This window comes from Myotis lucifugus, unplaced genomic scaffold (assembly GCF_000147115.1).
Source record: "Myotis lucifugus unplaced genomic scaffold, Myoluc2.0 scaffold_385, whole genome shotgun sequence".
Classification (NCBI taxonomy): Eukaryota; Metazoa; Chordata; class Mammalia; order Chiroptera; family Vespertilionidae; genus Myotis; species Myotis lucifugus.
In genome coordinates this window covers 125147-147394 of record NW_005871433.1, presented here as the reverse complement: position 1 = coordinate 147394, position 22248 = coordinate 125147, and the positions used below count along the sequence as shown (strand labels likewise).

At 41.4% G+C, this 22248-nt stretch overlaps 1 protein-coding gene across 1 annotated transcript in view; it reads right to left on the bottom strand.

Annotated features, from left to right (window-relative positions):
• The window catches only part of NCALD (neurocalcin delta), a 148099-nt gene that overhangs the window by 112677 nt on the left and 13174 nt on the right, over nucleotides 1-22248 (bottom strand). The window contains exon 2 of the mRNA XM_006101858.3: nucleotides 10822-10899. The gene's annotated coding sequence lies outside the window, so the exon portion shown is untranslated. The remainder of the gene's footprint in view (nucleotides 1-10821; nucleotides 10900-22248) is intronic.

Sequence of the window (22248 nt, the reverse complement as noted above, 5' to 3'; positions counted from 1 at the left end):
GGGGGGGGGGGGGGGGGGAGAGAAAATGAGCCAGGGAAAAAAGTAGAAAGAAAGGAATGGGAATAATGATTCTCCCACAGCATACTTAAAAGTTAGTCCTTCCTGGGCCATGTCAGGGTAAGTACCTTGCCTTTGCTGATAGCTTCATTATTATTACGTCATTCAATTGACAACATCACTGCATAATCATAATGGCTAGCCAGTCCTCAGAGGGTGACCTACCAGGAAGTGGTCCAGACACCACTTGACCCCGGTTTCTCCTCACCATTGTTTTTCCTCCCACAGGTGAAGAGCCGGTGCTCACAGAGGCAGGCGTTTGCTCCAAGTCCCACAGTTAGTAAATAACAGAGTCCAGATGCAGATGTTCGTGGTGTGGACCTCAAAGTCCTGGCCCTTCCCCTGTTTTCAGGGAATCCCCTTCCCCGAAAGGAGGCCCCAGCTGGCTGGGGCTGCCCAGCCTGTACAGCCTTCAGACAGGATTTCCTCCCACAGCAACAGACCTTCTTGCTGACCCTGTCCCTTTTATCACTTCATTGTGAGTATCTTTTCTCGACCCCTGACCCCAGTGGTCTGTATCCCCTGGTTACGAGGGTAAACAGATATGTGAGTGATATCTGCTGGATTCCCAATGGCCAAAGTCTCTCTATCTTTCCTAGCACCTCTCAGCCTTTTCATTCTCTCCTCATTATTTAAGCCAGCATGGCGCAATTTTCCAAAACATGCAATTAGCAAGGGCACAGAAGGGACTGGGTCCATAATTAATTAGTGATCCGGGACACAACAAAGCAAAAGCAAAGCCAAGGATGTGAAAAGACCAGAAAACGGACTCTGCAGGAGGAAGATGCGCACATTCTAGGACCTTCCTCGGGAGGGACAAAGAACCCAACACTCCGCTGACTAATTCAAATCCCCAAAGTTTCTCCACGGTCTTGGGGTTGAGCAGACATCAATCATGGGTGGTGGTCGCAAGTGGAACATCTCCCGCCCCAGGAGGAATGGCTGCCTCTGTTCTAGTGGTGAACCCATCCTTCCCCATCGCTTTCATGTGGGGAACCCTGGCCTCTCTGTCCCTCCATGATTGTTCGAGCCTTTCAGAGTCAGTCTTTCCAGCAAGATGGCCCCAGCCCCTGGGATTTCTTGCTTTTCATGAAAGCAGAAGTCAGGTTAGCACACCAGGATTTAAGAGACCGACCTAGGGTGACTGTGGAGGCAGAGAGGGGAGACGGTAGAACACCAGGATTCCCAGAGGCACAGCTACGATTCCAAGGTGGAGAAGCTAGGAGGGCTTGGGTAGAAGTCCATCCAATCAAATTCACCCGCAACATCAACTTGTTCTCCAACGCCCGTGGTGAAGTGTAGATGACAGGGGAGTGTGGGCACTGTGATTAGTGGAAGTGTTGCCTTGTCATTAGGAGGAAATAGAAATGACGTTCGCTTTTGGTTACTAGGGTCTCTAGTCACTGCCCGAAAGGCCAGAGCCAGCAAAACGAGAAGCCTGGCGAGTATGACAGCAGGTACCCACATCGCATGGGGTGACATCCCCACCATCACATACTTGCCAGGGGTGAAAATTAGAGCCCTAGATAGAACCAGAGAGTTGAAGGACTCTTTCACTGCGTTTCCTTACCTACAGCCCAATTTCCTTTTGGTTCTTGGTTGGACGAATGCCAGCTCTCAGGGCTGATCTCTATACTTAAGGGAGCATGACTAAACCCACCCACCACACCACAGTCTAAGCACTCTGCTTATTCCCATGGCAATGGATATAAGCAATGGCGGATGAAAAGGAAAGGAAAATGAAGGTACCCACCAGGACATTTCTAAGACACATTCATTGCTACTGCTGCTCAAAAGAGTAAATGCTATGATGCATGTTGCTAAGCGATGTTGCATTTCCAGCCCTTCGTAACTCCATTAGCAACACAGGATGGGACGCACTCCACTGGGAGAATCATGAGATGCTTTCTTATTTCTGTGAATAATCAGCCTCGGCAACCACGGCTTCCAACATGGAGCAGAAGTGATTATCCTGTGTGCCCCGGCGGGGATGCGGATTAGAACTCAGCGGTGAATGCCCCGTGGGAAGTCCGTGGGCTCTCTGCTGACCCACTCCCCCACAGCGCCCTCAAGCCTTAGAAAATAAATGAATTCATAAGTAAGCACACATTCTTTCCATGAAATGTCTCCTCCCCAACCTTGTATTTGTCTATGTAGCAAGTGCTAGAAAACTGTGAATTTTAAATACACTTCAACATTTGGAGTAAAATGATTCTACACATGTTTATCTTCCTGATCCAAAGACAACCCTGGTTTGGGGGATCCTGTGTGAGGGTGGCTGCTCTGCAGGCCGGTCCCAGATCCCGCACTGATGACAACAATCCTTTGGTTTATCGATACTAGAAGTTGTTCAGATTTAGCTGCCAACTAATGGCTTCTTGCTTCTTTTTCCCAGCATTCCCTGGTTACCCCAAATTCTCAGTTGCCCAGAATTCACGGTATCCAGTATTCCCCACTAACTCAGTATTTCCAAGCTACTAAGTAAGTATTACGCATAAGTAATTTGCAATAAAGAAATAACCTTTTCAGCAGGATTCCACCAATGGAACTCCGGAACTTTTCAACTCTTCAGATAAGCAATGCTGTAGATCAGTCAGAGCATAGAGTCTGGATGGAGTCAGACTCCATGGGTGAATCTCAATGACACTATTTCCCATTGAGGTGACTTGGGGCAAATGAATGTGTCGGTACCTCTGAGTCTCACCTGCTGTTGCAATGGTTAAATAAGTTGATGTATGTAACGTGCTTAGCACAGTGACTCCTTCTGGCACCTTCTGGCTCTGGGGCAGAGCTGTAGAAGTATTTGCCAGAGTCTTCAACCACCTCTCCTTTCAATTAAAATAAGCAAACACCTCGGTTTATGAAGGGAGAAACAGCCAACTCCAGAATGCACCCCTAGGATCTGTATGCACTGCTTTTATGTTTCAGAGGGAGCCCCTGATCTAATGAAGCTAGAAATAGCCAATTTTCAAACTCCTATAACATCAAACTGTTACTAATTATGGTTCTGGTCATATGCCATATGTTTCCCAGAAATAACAAATGTTCCATGGAAAAGTAAGTGGCTAATAAGGGTAGGAAAAACATATATAGTAAATGTCCTTGTTTTTCTTGGCTGCTAACTTTCATACAATGAAATATGCAATGAAAAAATATGACCATTCAACTGCAGCTACTTCTACCCTTCAGAAAGACGCTCGAAGCACTGAAACGTAGGGAGCTGTGTTCCAATAGCATTGTCAAGTAATTTCTTTTGAATCTGCCACATTTTAAACTTCAAAAAATGTTACTCGGGTCTCAGGTGTTTTTTCCCCAGTAGATATCACAGTGGTAGATGTTAAACTAACTCCATGTGATTCTCGTTTTCAGAAACACAATTTTGGACTGCTTAAGAGTGACAATGTATCCCCTTGAGTTGCATTAAAAAAATTTCATTTCAGGTTTAAATATAGCCTTTTTGTGTGGGTTGCTTTTTTTTTTTTTTTCCTACTAGGAACACATTCTCTGAGACCATTTCTCAATATTGCTATTTAACAGGCTCCATGTTTTAGATTTTTAAAAATTCCCCTTTATATCACTTAAATGTGACTGAAGTGAATTTTTGCAACTATCTAGTGAAAGAAAATTAATTATTGATCAAGTGAGCTTCATTTATAAAGGCCATACCAACAGTAGGAGGCTGAAGGTATGTTTTTTTTCAGTACATTTTATACGCAGAGCATGTATTTCAAGAATACATCAGTCTGATATTCATTTCTATTTCCTGATGCCGATAAGGCATGATGATCCTGTAGGCGCTCAAAAGGGATCAAGGTCTGATCCAAGCTACTTTGGAGACAGCGCTGCCCTCCGTAGTGTGATGGTACTACATGTAATCAGTGTGCTGACAATGGCACAGGCAATGCCAGGTGCTGGGATTATAATGATGAAAACAGCAGACCTAGGTCCTGTCCTCATGGAGCTGAGAGTCTGGGGTAGGGCTGGTTAGTGTGATCTGTGGACCAGCACTACCCCATGAACTACACCTTATCAGACTGCAACAGGATAAGTACAGATATTTCAAGTAATTGGTTTGACATGGTTACAGCAGTTGGGCATTGTTGCAACACCCAATGTGTGACTAAGTGGAATGTGTGGTCAAGTGGACACACCTCGCCTCACTGAATGATTGCCAAACTTGCAAAACGAATTTCCCATGGCAGGATCTCAGCACTGGTCAGGGGCAGGAGGATTGAAATTGTGATGAATTGAAATTTTTTTTTTAAAATCTACTCCTTCCAATAGATAGTTTGGGAAGCTTTTCTATCCACTCATCTACTGATGGGCACTTGGGTTGCTGCCAAATCTTAGCTACTGTAAATAACACCGCAATGAACATAGGGGTGCATATATTCTGCACATATACTCAAATTGGAACAATACAGAGAAGAAGTGATTTTTAAGGGTGGGTTGGAATGGAAGGGGTAGAGATAACAGCATGAGAAGAGGTATGAAGGCGAAGGAGTGCAGGGATGTCCTGGGCCACCTGGTTCATTGCAGTTGGAGTGTGATATGGGGATGGGGCAAATGGAAGCAAGGAGATCAGTTTGAAAAGGTCAATTGCAGCCAGTTAGTAGAGGGCTTCGAATGCCATGGAAGAGAATTAGAACTTCATTTACAATTGGAAGTTACCAAATATTCCTGAATGTGACAGTGACGCGAAAGAAAGCTCTATTTGACCAAACACTATTGGTCTCATTCGTATATTGGTCTCTATAGGCATCACTTGAGGCAGGATGTCTTTAGGTGAAGTAAATAATAATAGTAAAAACGAACTTTTAAAAAGTTATTATAATGGTGTCATACAGTATAGTCATATGTCTAAGTAAACTTGTGTAATCGTAAGTCTGCCCGGGCTCCACAGCATAGCAAATGCCACTTGAAAAGGTCCAATCCTGGGTGATGACAGCGATTTGGAAATGTCATTTCTTAGCTTAACAGTGACGGGAGGATGCACATTCTTCCTGTTTTCAGAGACTCTGGTTAAACCACAGAGATTACGGAACATTAAAGTAACATACCATTACAGAAACTTACACTACAATGTCAAGTACCATCACCAAAGGACACAGGAGTGGCATTTTCTCTCTCTCTGTTGTTCTTAGCTCCCTATAAACTAGACTTGAACTCATTCAATGTGCTTCATTTTAAGTTCCTGTGTGTCATCAAAAGGCTATTAATTCTTGCAACTGACTGACGTGGAGTGTTTGGCAGCATTAAGATTCCCATAAATGTACCTTTAAAAAAATAGATAAGCTACTAAGTAAGTTTTCAATTTTGAGGGTAAAATTTAATGTAGTTTTAACAAATAAAAGAAGGCTCTACAATGGTCTGCTCTCTCCCCCACAGGGGGAAAAATATTACCACGTTAGTATTGCACACATTTGCTCCATAAAAATCTAATTACTCAGTCTTCTAATTCTGGTTTCATACTTTTTGAAATTGTGATGTAAGAACTAGAGAGTTATAAAGATACCATCCTATGAAGCTGAAAGCTGTGCGTTTAGAATTGGCCGTGTTTGCAATGCTATGACTACAGTGCGAAGCTAAAACACGGTGTTGTGAGTCACTCGCTGATCGTGATGTGCTAAAGCAGTGGTTCTCCACGGACAGTGACTGTGCCTCTCCCAGGAAACAGGGGACAATGCTTAGAGATGGATGTGGGGGTACTGCTGGCACTGACCCTTCTGCACTGCATAGGACATTTTTAAAAGGCTATTTTGATGGTGTCATACAGTAGTCACACTCACACCAGAAGGATCTGGTCCAACAGGTTGCAGTTGAGAAACCCTGAACTCAAGAGTCACACTAACACATTCCCATCATTCCTCTAGGCATATATGAAAACAACATTGATTCATATAATCTGAACATCAGGAACAAGGAAGTTCCTGGAAGGAACCCTCGTGCACTGCCGGGGGGAATGCAGACTGGTGCAGCCACTGTGGAGAACGGTATGGAGTTTCCTCAAAACACTAAAAATGGAACTCCCATTTGACCCAGTGATCCCACTTCTAGGACTATATCCCAAGAAACTAGAAACACCAATCAGAAAGGATCTATGCCTCCTTTTGATACAATGAACTACCCCTACCCCGATTTTTGCAAGTGAGACCTAAAGGTGACCCTCACAGGAGCCCTGGTTTAACCCCATCCGTGGAAATGCGTTATGTACAGATATGCAAACACTGTCATCAGGGCACCTTCAAGCAGAGCTTCAGAAAAGACAGGCATGACTGGAGACTCAAACAAGGTTCCAGACAGGTCTTATCTGCTGAGTTGTAAGTCATGATGATTTTAAGATGCACCATCAATTAAAGGACAGCTTTTGAGAACGTGGCAAGGAAATACTTCCACTTAAATGTGTCCCTTGATTGTAAAATGCGAACATTATTTTTAGAGACAGTAGATATACAAAATGTGTAAAGTATAATAAGTGTATGAGAAGATATACTGAGCTCTTTTTGTAAAAAATGGGAAGACTGAAACACTATCCCTTAGATCAGTGATGGCGAACCTTTTGAGCTCGGCGTGTCAGCATTGTGAAAAACCCTAACTTAACTCTGGTGCTGTGTCACCTATAGAAATTTTTTGATATTTGCAACCATAGTAAAACAAAGATTTATATTTGTGATATTTATTTTATATATTTAAATGCCATTTAACAAAGAAAAATCAACCAAAAAAAAGAGTTTGCGTGTCACCTCTGACACGCGTGTCATAGGTTCGCCATCACTGCCTTAGCTCCTGCTCTGTCAGTGTTAATCTTAGTTATTTTCACTTGCTTTTACATTGTCCCCTCAACCTTCCGCCACCGCGCCAGGAAGAGGTGGTAAGATGCAGGGTCGGTTAGCGGTACCACCACTAGATCCTCAGCAACAAGAACAGATACCAATCTCGTAGGTTGCCTCTAATTTCCTCTCCTGGGATTTCTCCAAGGCCTTTGACTGCAAACTGATACTGTGAAGAACACCTGTGCTGAGCATGGTCCTCGCACTGCTAGAGAACATAACTTCATATAACTACATGCTTAGATGCAATGCATATTTAAAATTATTTTTTAAATTCCACCTAATAACCAACCTATACCACTTACGCATCAACAAAAACATACCAGCTATACATTTGCATATTGCATATTATCTGCTTGCTCCATTGGAAGTGAAGATCCATGTGAACAAGGATTTTATCTGTGTTTAAATGAGTGAGTGAGTGAGTGAATGAATGAATGAATGAAATCTTCTCCCAAATAGCAGAGTCATTATACAATTGCAGATGTCTTTTATTTCACACACGTGATAGAAGGCAATAGGACTCACTGCATGTTATTAACTGCACATGTTCACTCAGTCATTCTCTACTGAGCCTCCCATGCCAGCCCCTGCCACCTTCCCAGCTTCCCTCACGTCATGCTCCCAATGCTCCCCACTGAACTGGCCATGGTTCAGTTCCCAGCACGCTCCACGCTCTCTTCTGTCTCAGAGCCTCTGCCCAGCACACTTCCCTCCACCCCCAGCCCTCCAGCTTCCTTCAGGAAGTCTTCCCTGATCACCGCTCCACTAGGTACAGTGCCTGTATTTTATAGTTTCATCGTTTCTCGTGTTTGGTTCGGTTTTCATCATAGTACTTACCGCATTTGTAAAATGTAATTTGTGTAGTCATTTGACTAATGTCTCTTCCCACCTCATACCTCTCAACTGTAGGCAGAAGCCATGCCTGCCTCATTTCCCATTAATATCCCCTCATCTAGCACCGTGCTTGTCAGATAGCAAGTGCTCAACCAATATTTATTGAATGAATAAATGAATTTTTTTTCTAGGACTATAATCTGCTACCAAATATATGAGTCCATGTTCTACTGTATCATTCTTCTTTGGACTCAAGTTGGGGGCTTAATTGATACTTTTTGGTTCAGAGAAATCATCATTCTCTGAAGTCTATAACATTAAAAGAGCTTGTTGCAAAATTACTGAAAAATCAACTGCTTTTTATTCTTTTTCTACATACTAATAAAAAAGTAATGTGTTTCCTCCCCCTACCCCCACCCCCCACTTAATTGATTAGCTGTGTGGGCATTAAGAACATAACTGAGTGGAAAATGGTGGTCAGGAAATCAATTGCTTGAATAATGAGTATTTGTTTCTATGTCTGCATTTGAAAACATCTGGAAGCGTATTTTAATTACCCTCTAGATATTTGGTGTCTTGTGCTCTCAGCCTCTGAAATAATCTCTTCCCATTACTGTCCCCGCATGAAAGATACTCTGTTGACAAAATAGGTGTTTTTGATAGAGGGGATTTTATGGGACATTGAAAAAGGGTAGTGAACTTGGGGGCCAAGAGGATTCAGATAGTATTCTCTTCAAGAGGAGGAGCAAGGAAGAGGTCTTTAGTGCAGAGAACTGCAGAAAAATAGGATTCCATGTAATATCATGTAACTAAGAAGCTAGTCACACAGGAAGCCTTGGGGAAGAGTATGGAATTCTTGGGACCCAGACAAAAGGGTTCTAGCCTAAAGGAGCTAAAGAAAGACAACTAAACCACCGGAAATCAGAAATAATTGTAAACCTGAAACTTATTTATGTACTTCACTTTAAAATAGTTTCGTTGCAAATATCTTCCCTACCGGTTGTTATCAGGATCTCTGTCGCTGGCCCATTTTTATGCGAGTGTATGGAATCCTTAAACAGGGTTCCTGAACTCCCCGGAAGTGGGGGCAGGGTTTGCTAACCTAGGCCACCCTCTTGGAGAGCCCCGCGAGGAAGGTTAGCCTCCTTAAAGAGGTCCCCTGCCCGCTGCCATGTTCACTACTATCACGGGCCAGCAGTAGCCCAAAGGGGAGTTGCTCATTCACTGCCTGGAGCTTTGCTGTCCATTTCTCATCCCAACTGTCCTCCTGTGGGCCTGGCAGATGCCTCAAATCTGCAGCACCAACTCCTGCAGCCTCTCCTTGTTCCACATACAACAGGGATGAAGGAGAGCTTATATTTGGGGCTCACTCGAGAAGGGGGTCTCCAGTGACGAATCCCCTGTCCCTGAGATCACAGGCACAGAGGAGAGACCTGGATGCTTGAGGAGCAGCAGCAAGGCCCAGAGGCCCAGAGCAGACGCCGATTCTCTCCACCTCCAGGTCCCAGGAAAGGTTCTTACGTTGAATTATACTCAGGCTTTACTTATTAAAATGTCTCCCGGCATTTTCTTATTATTCTTTAGTGTGATGTTACAAAGATCCAAGGAATTAATGCAATGGCTACTGTCATATCTACTGGTAGGGTTGCGCTATCCATATGTAGTTCAACCAGAGAATTATGACAAGAAGAAACGGCCGCTCAAGCTGCCTGATCCCTACCAACTTGATGTACAATTCTCTCTTGGCTTCCAGGAGACATGCTTTGGGGTTGAGACTTACTTCTCAATGTCACGAGGAGAGAGAAAACAACAAAAGTTTAGATTTTGCTTAGCATAACTTCAGATATTTCTTTACTGTCCCATAGATCTCATGAAGAGGACTGGCCTACCAAATTTGGAATAAAGACTTTGCACTTTCACTTTTTGGTGTCCTTCAGACCAGCCATGTTGCTCCCCTAATCTATAATAATAAAGTGTAATATACTAATTAGACCGGACAGCCGAACGACCTTCCGGACGTCCTTCCAGACATCCTTTTGGACGACCGTCCAGATGAAGCTGGGGCTGCGAGGGCCGAGCCCCTTGCACAAATTTTGTGCATGAGGCCTCTAGTGCTTAATAAACCAGGAGCTTGATGGGGATAAAGGAAGTGGGCTGAGTCAAGTACTTGTACATTTCATTTTACATCTACTTCTCTCCCTCCCCTATAATAGCAGTAAAATACAAAATGAGGTTTGGTTCTTGCCCGCATTTATTTTATTTTTGTCATTTGCTCCTCATATAAAACTATGTGGCCAAGTAAATATTCGATTACTATCCATGCCTCATTTACAAACAGCCACAAAACATGTTACCAGGGCCTAAGCCATACTACCTTGCTTACATATCTTGGCTGGTTCCCATCTGCGGCCACAAGCATATTTTGAAAAAATATCCACAAAATTCATCTACCAGATTTCCCTCTCTGAAAAGCCAATTTCCTAAATATTCAATGAGTTGGCTTCTGAGACCCACATCCACACATTAGGAAAGTAATAATGTTCTTGTCTTAACAGGAAATTCACTATTGTGGTTGCTGCTTTCCTAATTGTACCAGAGTAGAATTTCAGAAGAACCTTTTCTGAATGAGAAAACATCCCACCTGCTTGCTGCCCAGGATCCTCTTACATGTCCCAGGCCCAGTGAGCACCCTGGGAAAGTAAGGAGGGGTCCATGCATATTGCCTTTTTTTCCAGGAAGCAAGACAGGTTTTTACTTCATTACCAGCTATCCTGTTTTGTTTCTAAGTAGATTTCTTACACTTAAATAAAGTTTCTATTTAACCAGAGTCACCATAGAAGAGAATTGAATTTTTTCAAAAAATTAGAATGGGTACATAGTTTTCTTTCCAGTAACATAAATTTATCAAGAGTTAAAAATGGAAATGTGTACCTCATGATGAAGCTTTAACAACACACCTAAGCTAGCATTTCCCTTTTACCAAACACCAAAACATGTAAACACACAGCAACCCGACTAGGACGCAATAACTGCATTCTGAATCTTAATCGGCACAATGGAAACTCAGGCCTTGGGAGAGGTTAAAAAAGTCACTCACAGTACGCAGCCACGCAGAGCCTGGGTCCCGGAGCCTCCTGGGTTCACGGCTGAGCCTATGACCAGCAGCTCTGTGGCCCTGAAACCGAGATCATGCATAATTAACGAATATTTCACTTGAAGGTTTGACCGTTCGGTAAAGCAGTTTATGTAAGGCTGTTACTTTTAATTCCTCTGAAGTTGCTTTGCCAACAGGAAACAGGAAACACACCTACAAGAACACTGACATATTTCAGCCTAATTGGTCTTTGTGACTCAAAGTACTCAGAGTGAGTCTTGTATCACAGGGGGTGGGAGGTATAGTCCCCAAAAGAGTAGGATTCATGTCCTAGCATTTCACAGTCTTAAGTCCTTTGGATATATGCTATCTAGGCAACTTTTAATGGGGAGAAAGAGGCACTCTTAGTAACATTCAGGCCTATGGCTTTAATCCTGGAAGGACTATAAAATTTAGAACAAATTCATGTGTATATAAACATATGTATGTGATAAATATGTGACTATATAAGTAATATGTTATTTTTAGCATATACATTATTAAAATAATAAATAACATGTTAAAATTATATATATATATATATATATATATATATATATATATATATTTCCCTACAATACAGATAGAAACTATCCTTCAGTCATCTTTTTGATGTAAATAACAGAAAACCCAACTCAAACTCACTCATACAAATAAATAACAAAAAAAATATTTTGGTTCCTTGAACTGTGGGGGGGGGGCGGGGGGGGGAACAGATGGAGGATTAGTTTTGGGAAACCAGAGTTCATCCTATCATTTGAGTCTCTGCCATTCTCTGGGCACAGGTGTTCTCTGTAGATTGACTCGAACTCCTGGCTGCCTTCCCCTCATGGTACAAAACCCACAGCAGCAGCAGTTGAAGACCACGCATCTATCTTCCAAGGGGACAGGGTGAGCATGCTGGCTGCCCCAGTTCTGACCGAGGTCACTCAGACTGCCCATTGCCGAACCAGTCACCATACTTGGCTGAATGACTTTAAATTAAGTAAGGTCATTCCCTGGAAGTGAGGGGAGAATCATTCCAAAGAAAAATCTCATGGAAAGACATTCCAGATCCTGTGAGGAAGGGAAAAGCGGGGAGGGGAGACTGGGGAGAAAATCAACAAATGTCCACAACAACAATGTTCGGCAAGAATCGGAATCTGAAGATTGGTGTTTGGGGGTGTGTATCCAGGAAAACTAGCTCTGGGGTTATTTGAAGGTGTCTGAAAGAGAATGAATGAGCTGAGGTTCAAGAGATATTGGTTAACCAAGTCTTTACATTTAGTCAAACTTCCTATTAACATTGGATTTGCCCTCTTGGAAAATAGTTCAGAATACTTCCACACTGTTTATGAAATATATTTCGAAGTGTATAAAGTGCCCTTGCATTTGACCTTCCATTTTGTTATCCGCCACCACTGAAGATCTATTTACAGCAATTCCTTTTACCCAGTACAGCATGTCTGGCTATCAAGAAAAAATGACCAGGCATACCAAAAGGCGAAAAACACAATTTGAAGAGACAGAGCAAGCATAGAACCATACATGGCAGGGAAGCTGGAATTAAAAGACAACAGAACTCCCATGAAGGCTAGAGTAATTTACTGAGCCAAAAATCAATGAGGAGTCATAGCCAAAAATCAATTCCAGAGGGATTAAGGACTTAGTTGTGAAAAGCAGAATGTTAAAACTTGAAGAAGAAAATATGAAACATCTTTTTTGACCTCCAAATGAGAAAGGAATTCTTAAGGCACAGAAGTGTTCATCATAAAAGGAAAGACCGATAAATTTTCCTACTGTAATATTAAGATCTGCTACAAACATGCAATAAAGAGAACAAAAGGTATGCCAATATCTGAGACAGGTTTGCAACATGCAAAATCAACAAGAGAGCAGTATTCAGATTTTATAAAGAAATGTTACAAATCATTAAGAAAAAGACAACACGATAGAAAAATGAGCAACAGATGTGACACACTGTCACAGAGGAGAAAAATATAAATGGTGGGTGAGCATATGAAAATATGAACAACCACATTTGTAATCAGGAAAGTGGACGTTAAATTGATAATGGGAGGAGTATAAATTGATGTAAACACTTGGGAACAATTTAACCTTATTTTATGAATCTTACCAAGTTGAATGTTCCCATATTCTCCAATTGAACAAATCCACTCCTACCTCTATTCTCTAGAGAAACCCTTGTATATTTGCACTGGGAGATATGCACAAAGTGTTTATAACAGCTTTATTCAAAACAGCAAGAAGCTATATTGAGCACAAATGTCCACCACCAGGAGAGCCAATAAATTGAGTCATATGCATACAATAAAATATTAGACAACAGGGGAAATCAATACATCACAGCTGCATGCAACAACTTAGGTAAACCTTAGGAAAATAATGAATGAAAAAAAGCAAGTATCAGGTAATTACATACAAATGATAACATTTTTTAATACATAAAGATCAAGAACAGCAAAAGCTAAGAATAGTTTTGTTTCCGTAAACCCACATGTAATACATTTTTTTACAGTTCTACAATCATTTTATCACATATGAAGATTCGTGTAGCCACCACTATAATCAAGACACAGAACTGTTCCTCACCACACAAAACTCCTTCCTGCTACTATTTTATGGTCACACCCATCCTCTCTGCCCTCACCCCTTATACCTAGAAACCACTATACTGTTCTCCATCTTTACAATTTTGTCATTTCTAGAATGTTTATCAATTAAACCATACCTGTTGGAGACCAGGTGTAAGCTGACATGGTCCTTGCACCTGAAGGGGCTAGCAAGGCTGGGACCCTTACCCACACAGTTTTCCCAGACTTGTTTGGATGGCAGTTATCAGTAGAATGAGAGCAACCTTTGTAGAATGAGAACAGCCTTTCATGGCTTACCAAGAAGTCTGTAACTATTTACTGAGATTGCTGTACCGAGAATTTGTCCTTCTGCTCTGTCCCTCCCTTAGAGATTAAGAGGAACAAAGAATACATTCCTCTTGACAGACCTCCTATTCAGCGTCTTGTGTATAAAAAGCACTGTGTGGTTAATAAACTTGCTGCAGTTCCTCGATTGAGCTGTAGTCCTCCCGATCCCGCTCTCCTGTCTTTCTTTCTTTTCTCAATTCCCACCTCCCTACCTCAGCCCGGCTCAACCTGTCAGGCTGGCCCTGACACATACCATATGTGACCTTTTGATATTGGTGGGGGTTCTTTTGTGTTTTTTGTTTTGCTTTGTTTTTACTCAGCATAATGCTCTTGAGATCCATCAGAGTTGTTTCGTCCATCAATTTTATTGAATAGTATTCCATGGTTTGAATGTACCACAGTTTGTTTGACCAGTCATTGTAGGACATTTTAGTTGTTTTTGGGCTACCCTATCTAATAAAAGGGTAATATGCAAATTAACCATCACTCCGTCACAAGATGGTGGCACCCAGTCCTCTCAGCCCCGCCAGAGTCCATCAGTCCCGGGGGGGCGGCCACTGAGAGCGGGTAGCGTGAGTGGCCTGGCGGAATGTTTGCTTTGTTGCCGCGGCGACAAGGCAAGCGTTCCACTGTGGCAGCGGAGGGCCTCTGGGCAGCAGGCATGGAGCGGCCGGGGGGAGGAACGCTTGTGTCGTTGCCCCAGCGATTAGGCAAGCATTCCACGCCCGGCCGCGGATGGGCCTCTGGGCCACGGAGAGCCTCTAGGCAGCGGGCACGGAGTGGCCAGGTCCTGCAGAGAGCTACTGGCACACAGATTCATGCACAGAGCTACTAGTCTATATATATAAAAGCCAGTCAAGTGTCTGACCGTTCGACTACACTGACATGCGCTGACCACCAGGGGCAAATGCTCCAACTGGTAGGTTAGCTTGCTGCTGGGGTCTGGCCAATCGGGACTGGGCGAGATGGGCCGGACTTGCCCTGGAGCCAACCTCCCACCACCACCACCCCTGGCCTCTATAATTTCCTTTCAATGTGCATGAATCTGTGCACCAGGCCTCTAGTTACAAATAAAGCTTCAAGGAGAAATTGAATATCGGCTTTTGTGGAGATGTAGTTTTTTATTTCTCTGGGATAAATCATAGGAGAGTGATTGCTGAGCCATATTTTAAAAATTGCCCAATTATTGCCCAGAGTAGCTGTACCATTTTAACCAGCAATGTATGAGAGATTCTGTTTTTCTGCATTCTTGTCAGCATATGGCATTATTGCTATTTTCAATTTTAGTTGTTCTAGTGGGTATGTAGAGAGAGAGATAGCTCATCGCGATCTTCATTTGCATTTTCCTAATAGCTTGTGGTGTTAAATGTCTTTTCATGTGCTTATTTGACAGCTATATCCATTTCAGTAGAATGTCTCTTTTAATTATTTTGCTTATTCTCAAATAGAATTGTTTCTTTTTTAACTGTTGAGTTTTAGGTTCTTTACACAGTGTAGCTATAAGTCCTTTGTCAGGTATGTGTTTTGCAAATATTTTCCATCAGTCTATAACTTATCTTTTCATCCTCTTCACAGAGTCCTTCGTAGAGCAAATATTTTTAATTTGGATCAAGTCTGATTGATTTATTTTTTCTTTTAGAGGTCATGCCTTGGTATTATGTTTTAAGAACTCTTCATGCAGCCACAGGTCCTAAATATTTTCTCCTTTGTTTTCTCCTCAAAGTTTTATAGTTTTATGTTTTATATCTAAATTTATAATCCATTTGGAGTTGTATAAGGTGTTTTTTTGTTTGATTTTGCCTATGGTTACCCAATTATTTCAGCACCATTTTCTGAAGGAAAAAAAAGCCTTCCCTCCATTGACTTGCTTTTAGATAGTTGCCAAAAATCAGTTGACTAACTTATATGCGGCTGTTTCCAGTTTCTCTATTTTGTTCCATTGATCTTTGTATCTATCCCTCTGCTAATTCCACACAGTCTTGATTATTGTAGCCTCATAATATATCTTGAAATCAGGTAGAATGATTCCTCCCAGTTTTTCTTCTTTTTAACAATTGTGTTAGATATTCTAGCTTCTTCCCTTTTCATATAAATTTTTACAATAATCTTGTCTAGAACTACAAAATTCTTTGCTGGAATTTTTTTAATAATTACATTAAACCTGAATATCAATTTGGGGAGAATTGAGGTCTTTACTATGTTGAATCTTCCAATTTATGAACATAGTATGTCTTCCTATTTATTTAGATCTTCTTTGATTCCTTTCATAGGCATTTTATTGTTTTCAACACACAAATCTGTATATGTTTTGTTAGATTTACACATAAGTATTTCATATTTTGTGCAATTATAAGTGATACCATATATATATATTTTTTAATATATTTTTATTGATTTCAGAGAGGAAGGGAGAGGGAGAGAGAGAAACATCAACGATGAGAGAGAATCATTGATCAAATGCCTCCTGCACGCCCTGTACTGTGGATCTAGCCCGCTACCTGGGCATGTGCCATTGGCCGGAATCAAACCTGGGACCCTTCAGTCCGCAAGCTGATGCTCTATCCACTGAGCCAAACTGGCTAGGGCCGTATTTCAATATCCATGTATACATTGCTAGTATATAGAAATACATAGATTTTTCTATGTTCATTTTATATTTTGCAACCTAGCTGAACTCACCTATCAGTTCTAGGAAAGTGTTTTGCTTTGTTTTGTTTTTGTAAATTCCATTGGATTTTTCTGTTAGACCATCATGTCACTGTAAAGAAGAGCAGTTTTATTTCTTCCTTTCTGATATGAATGCCTTCTATTTTCTCTTTTTACTTTATTGCACTATGTAGAATTTCTAGTACTATGCTGAGTACAAGTGGTGAGAGAGGACAGCCTTGCCTTGCTCCTGATCTTATGAGAAAAGGATTCACTTTTTCGCTCTAACGTATGTTGACAGATGCACGTGTTTTGTATGTATTCTTTATCAATTTTAGGAAGTTTCTCTCTATTTCTATTTTTCTGAGAGGTTTTTTTTTTTTACCATAAATGAGTGTTGAATTTTTTCAAATGATTTTTCTGATTTAATTAGTGCGATTGCAATTTTTTAGTCTTGTTTATATGGTGGATTATACTGATTGCTTTTCATATTGAATGAGCTCTGAATCACTAGAATAAAGCCCATTTTGTTATGGTACATAATTATTTGTATGTACTGCCGAACGTTTTGTTAAGGAATTTTGCATCTCTCTTCACGAGAGTCATTAGTCTCTAGTTATCTCATGTTGTACTGTCTTTTCCTCGTTTTGGTGTCAGAATAGCTTTATAAAATGAATTGGGAAGTATTCCATCCTCTTCTATTTTCTGGGAGAGATTTATAAGATTAATGTTAATTCTTCTTTAAATATTTGGTAGAATTTTCCAGTGAAACTCTCTGGGTCTGCAATTTTCTCTTTGGAGAATTTCTAAATTATTAATTCAATTTCCTTAGTTATAAGGCTACCCCCCAAAAGTCTATTTTATATTGTGTGGGTTGTGGCATTTCTTTTTGGGAAATTGTTGCATTTCATATAAGTTGTGAAACTTTGTTGGGTAGAGTTGTTTATAAGTATTCCCTTGTTATTCTCTTGATGTCTGCCAGTGTATAATGATGTTGTATTTTTGATTCCAGATATTGGTAATTTGTGTTTTCTCTCTCTCTCTCTCTCTCTCTCTCTCTCTCTCTCTCTTTTCTTTTTCTTTTTGGTCTGTGTTGCTGGAGGTTTATTAATTGTTGATCTTGACAAAAAGTCAGTTTTTTTTTGTTTGATCTTTTTTCTCTATTGCTTTGCTCTTTTCAATTTTATTGATCTCTGATGTTTATTATGTCCTTCTTTATATGTGCTTTGTATTCATTTTGCGCTTTTTCTCTAGTTTCTTGAAAAACTAGTTTCTGGAGAAGAGAGCTTAGATGATTGATTTGAGACTTCTCCTCTTTTTGTAATCTAAATATTTAGTGTTAAAATTTTCTCTCAGTTTCAATTCTTTTAAATTTATTGAGGTTTGGCCCTCGCTGGGTGTCTCAGTGGTGGGAGCGTCGTCCCATACACCATAAGGTTGCAGATTCAATTCCTGGCCAAAGCATATACCTAGGTTATGGGTTCAACCCCCGCAGTTGGGGCACGAGTACAGGGGGCAACTGATCGATGTTTCTCTCTCTCTCTCTCTCTCCCCCCACCCCCCACTTCCTCTTTCTAAACATATCCTCAAGTGAAGAATTTTTTTAAAATTGTTGAGGTTTGGTTTTTGGTTTATCTTGGCATATACAGGGTGTCCCCAAAAAATGTATACACATGTTAGCAGCTGATAGCTCAATTTTGAAAATGAAATGTATTTTAATAAACACTGCCTTTATAACTATTCAAAGTGTGTGTATACATATTTTATGGTGCTTGAAAATAATGTCTTTTCTATTGTTGCTGGGTGGGTTCTATAAATTAAATTAGATCTGGTTGATTGATAGTGCTATTGTGTTGCTCTCTGTACTTGTTGGTTTTCATGTTCTATTAATTATTGAGAGAGCTTTGCTGAAGTTTCCAACTCTAATTGTGAATTCGTCTATTCCTTCAATTTTATCAGTTTTTAAAAAAATATATATTTTATTGATTTTTTACAGTGTCGCTCTTCCACAAAATACCACGGCGGGCGCACATGTAAAGTGCAATTGAAACTTAGTGGCTCATGCGCAGAAGTCGGTATTTTGTGGCTCGAAAGCCGCAGTTTGCCGACCACTGGTCTATTCCTTCAATTTTATCAGTTTTTGTTCCACATATTTTTCTCTGCTGTTTGGTATATATTTAGGATTTGCATGCAAAATATGTATATTTGCTATGTCACTTCCATGGATTGAGCCTTTTGTCATTATATAATGACTTTCTATGGCCCTGGTCATTTTCTTTGCTCTGGAGTCTTTATCTGACTTTAATTTAGCCACTCCTGCTTACTTTTGATTAATATTTATCTGGTACATCTTTTTCCATATTTTTACTTTCACTCTCCTATATTATTATATTTTAAGGTAGTTTTTCTGTAGATAGCATGTGGTTGAATCAGTTTTTTGAATCCAATGTGCCAATCTCTGTCTTATATTCTGTATACTTAGGCCATTTACATTATAATGTAATTGTTGATATATTTGGGCGGGAGCCTGACATTTTACTTTTTATTTCCTGTTTATTCTCTATTTTCTCCTTCTTTATTTTCATTTTCTAACCTCATTGTGGACTCTTGAACATTTTTTAGAATTCCATTTTTATTTATTTAGTACTTTTTATTATATCTGTTTGTATGGCTTTGTTAATGTTTGCTTTCCATATTACCTTAAATATACATAACTTACAAGAGTGTATTATTGTTGATATTATACCACCTAAAGTAAAATCCTTACCTCACTTTAGATTCCTTTACTCTCCCTCATTTATAATATAATTTTCTTAAATATTTTCTCTGCATATATTGACAGTCACATCAGACACTGTGATAATTTTTGCTGCAATCATCACACATAATTTAGAAAACAGGAGAAGAAAAGTTTATTGCATTTACTCCCATTTTTTACTCTTTGTATTATTCATTCTTCCCCCTGGTGTCCCAAGATTCCCTCTTTCATCACTTCTTTCTTTAGAGAACTTTCTTCAGATATTTCTTTAACATAAGTCTGCTGGTGACAAATTTCTAGGTTTCCTTCAGCTGAAAATGTCATGTTTTCTTTTTCTTTCCTGAAGGATATCTTCACTGGATTTAGGATTCTGGTTTGACAGTTCCTTTTTTCAGCATTTACTAGTAAAAAATATTCTGCCACTTCCTCTGGCCTCCATGCTTTCTGATGAGAAATCCATTCTCATTCTAATTGTTTACCCCCAATAGATAAGGTCTAATTGTTTTCTTTAGTTTTTAGAAGTTTGACTATTATGTGTCTTAGTGTGGATGTCTTTGGGTTAATCCTATTTGGGTTTTCACTGAACTTCTTGACACTATAAGTCTGTCCTTTGTCAAATTTGAAAAACTTTCAGCCATTGTTTCAAAACTTTCAGCCATTGTTTCTCTCTCTCTCTCTCTCTCTCGGATGTCTCTCTCTCTCTCTCTCTCTCTCTCTCTCTCTCTCTCTCTCTCTCTCCTTCTAGGATGTTGATGATACACATTCTAGACAATTTTTATATCCCCATAAGTCCCTGAAGCCCTGTTCTTTTAATATTTTCCCATTTCAGTTTATTTTCTCTGTTGATTGAATTGGGCCATTTCTATTATTTTATCTACAAGTTCACTGATTTTTTTCTCTATTCCCTCCATGGGTTAAGCCCATTCATTGAATTTTTTTTTATTTCATTTACTGTATTTTTCCATTTCTAGGAAACTGAAAAAGATAATAAAACTTAAAAATAACACAAAAATCAAGCCAAAACTTTTTTTTTAAGATGCAAAAGGAAACAACTCGCCCTAGCTGCTTTTGCTCAGTAGATAGAGCATCAGCCTGCGAACTGAAGGGTCCCGGGTTCAATTCTGGCCAAGGCCACATGCCCAGGCTGTGGGCTCGATACCCAGTAGGGGCGTGCAGGAGGGAGCCAATCCATGATTCTCTCTCATCATTGATGTTTCTCTCTCTCACTTTCCCTTCCTCTCTGAAATCAATAAAAACATATTTTTTTTAAAAAAAGGAACAACTCTCTTCTGCTTCCTCATACACAGATACACTAATAAGCAGGCAAGGGCCCTAACCGGTTTGGCTCAGTGGATAGAGCGTCGGCCTGCGGACTGAAGGGTCCCAGGTTCGATTCCGGTCAAGGGCATGTACCTTGGTTGTGGGCACATCCCCAGGAGGGGGTGTGCAAGAGGCAGCTGATGGATGTTTCAGACTCTCTATCCCTCTCCCTTCCTCTCTGTAAAAAAATCAATAAAATATATTTAAAAAAATAAGCAGGCTGAAACCGGTTTGGCTCAGTGGATAGAGCAGGCAAGGGGTGCAGTGGCCATGCAGCTACCGCGACTCCATTTGGACTGGCCTCCTTCCATTCAGCAGCCCTTTGTTAGACCCTGTCCTGTCCGGGGAGCTTCTCCCCAGAGCAATGTGGCTGCTCCGGGCATCGCCTCCAGGGGACAGGACAGGCTGGGGGCAGGAACCAGCAGCGTTTCAGCATTAAGCCATAACTTACTGCGGTGCCACACAGCTTTCCTCCTCTGGCCTTTTTAACCCCACCCACCTCGAGTCACTTCAGTCCTTCAGCTCGCTCAGATCCCTGAGTCGTGCATGGATTTTTATTCTTTTCTCTCCTCCGGTATCTGCTTCCTCTGGCTTTCTGCTTCTTTGCTTGGCCTCCCAACCATTCTGCCTGTATGATGACCTCTGTGCGTGTGTGGGTTCTCTAACCCAGCTCCTTGACCAGGGCCCTTGACCTAATGAAGCACCACCTAGCACCGAGGCATTTTAAAGGGCTCACCTTCACCAAGGCGTCCCTTGCCCTCCAAAGCTAATGGAATGCAGGTCTTTCTTCTCTTCCAGCTGAGTGTGGGGCGATTGATTTGAAAGGCCCGCAGCCTCCTCTCTCCAGGCGATGTTTGTATGAGGCCACCAGCTGTTTGTGATGCATGCCCCTTCCATCCCAAGCCCAGCACACAGAGGCAGGAAGAGAAGTGGGTGGGAGGACAAATGATCACGGAAAAGCTTGATAAATACTAACAGCCAATACTAAAAATAACTAAGCAGAAGTAGTCTACTTTTAGGAATTTCATTTGTGTCTTTGTGTTGGGGGCGAGGAGGAGGGAGAGAGAGAGGACGGTGGAGAAGGGGCAGGATGTGCTAATGTTCTCTGGAGGTGGAGGCACTAAGAGCTTTCCCAGGCAGACGGCCCCTCCCCACCCCCTCCCCGAAATAACTCTCTTTCTCAGGCTTCTGCTGCTTGGCAAACGGCTCCCTCCCCGTGCTGCAAATGAGAAAAAGCAGCTAAGAGACTGCAGGCTGCTTTGCTCCTCAACCTCATCCTCTCCCTCTGCAAAACAGTCCTCTGACCTGAGCTCCCGGAGAGCCGAGGGACGGTGGCTGGGGTCAACGTGTGTCACCTGTACATCTGTGAGTCCCTGGTAGGTGGGTGTGACATAGCAGAGCCATTAACGCCACGTGACACCGTCTGCATGGTATAGACAGGAACTCACAGGCTAGGAGTTCCACATGTTCCTCCAGATGCCGTCTGCTGGGCGCCCCGGCTACCCCCTCTAGGATTAGAGACACGGATAAATGGCCCTGATCCTTGTGTGGCCTGAGTCTCCTGCTTTAACAAAATGGAGGAGTGTGAGTCGGTTCAGTTATGTTTCTGTCATTATCTCTTCCCCAGTGAGCAATTTAATTATGTGATGAATCGATACAGATCGCTAGAGCTGGAGGAAGATACAACAGGAGGGACCTGAAATGGGTCCCCACGTGGGCGGATTATAGGCGCCCTTCGAGCTCTTG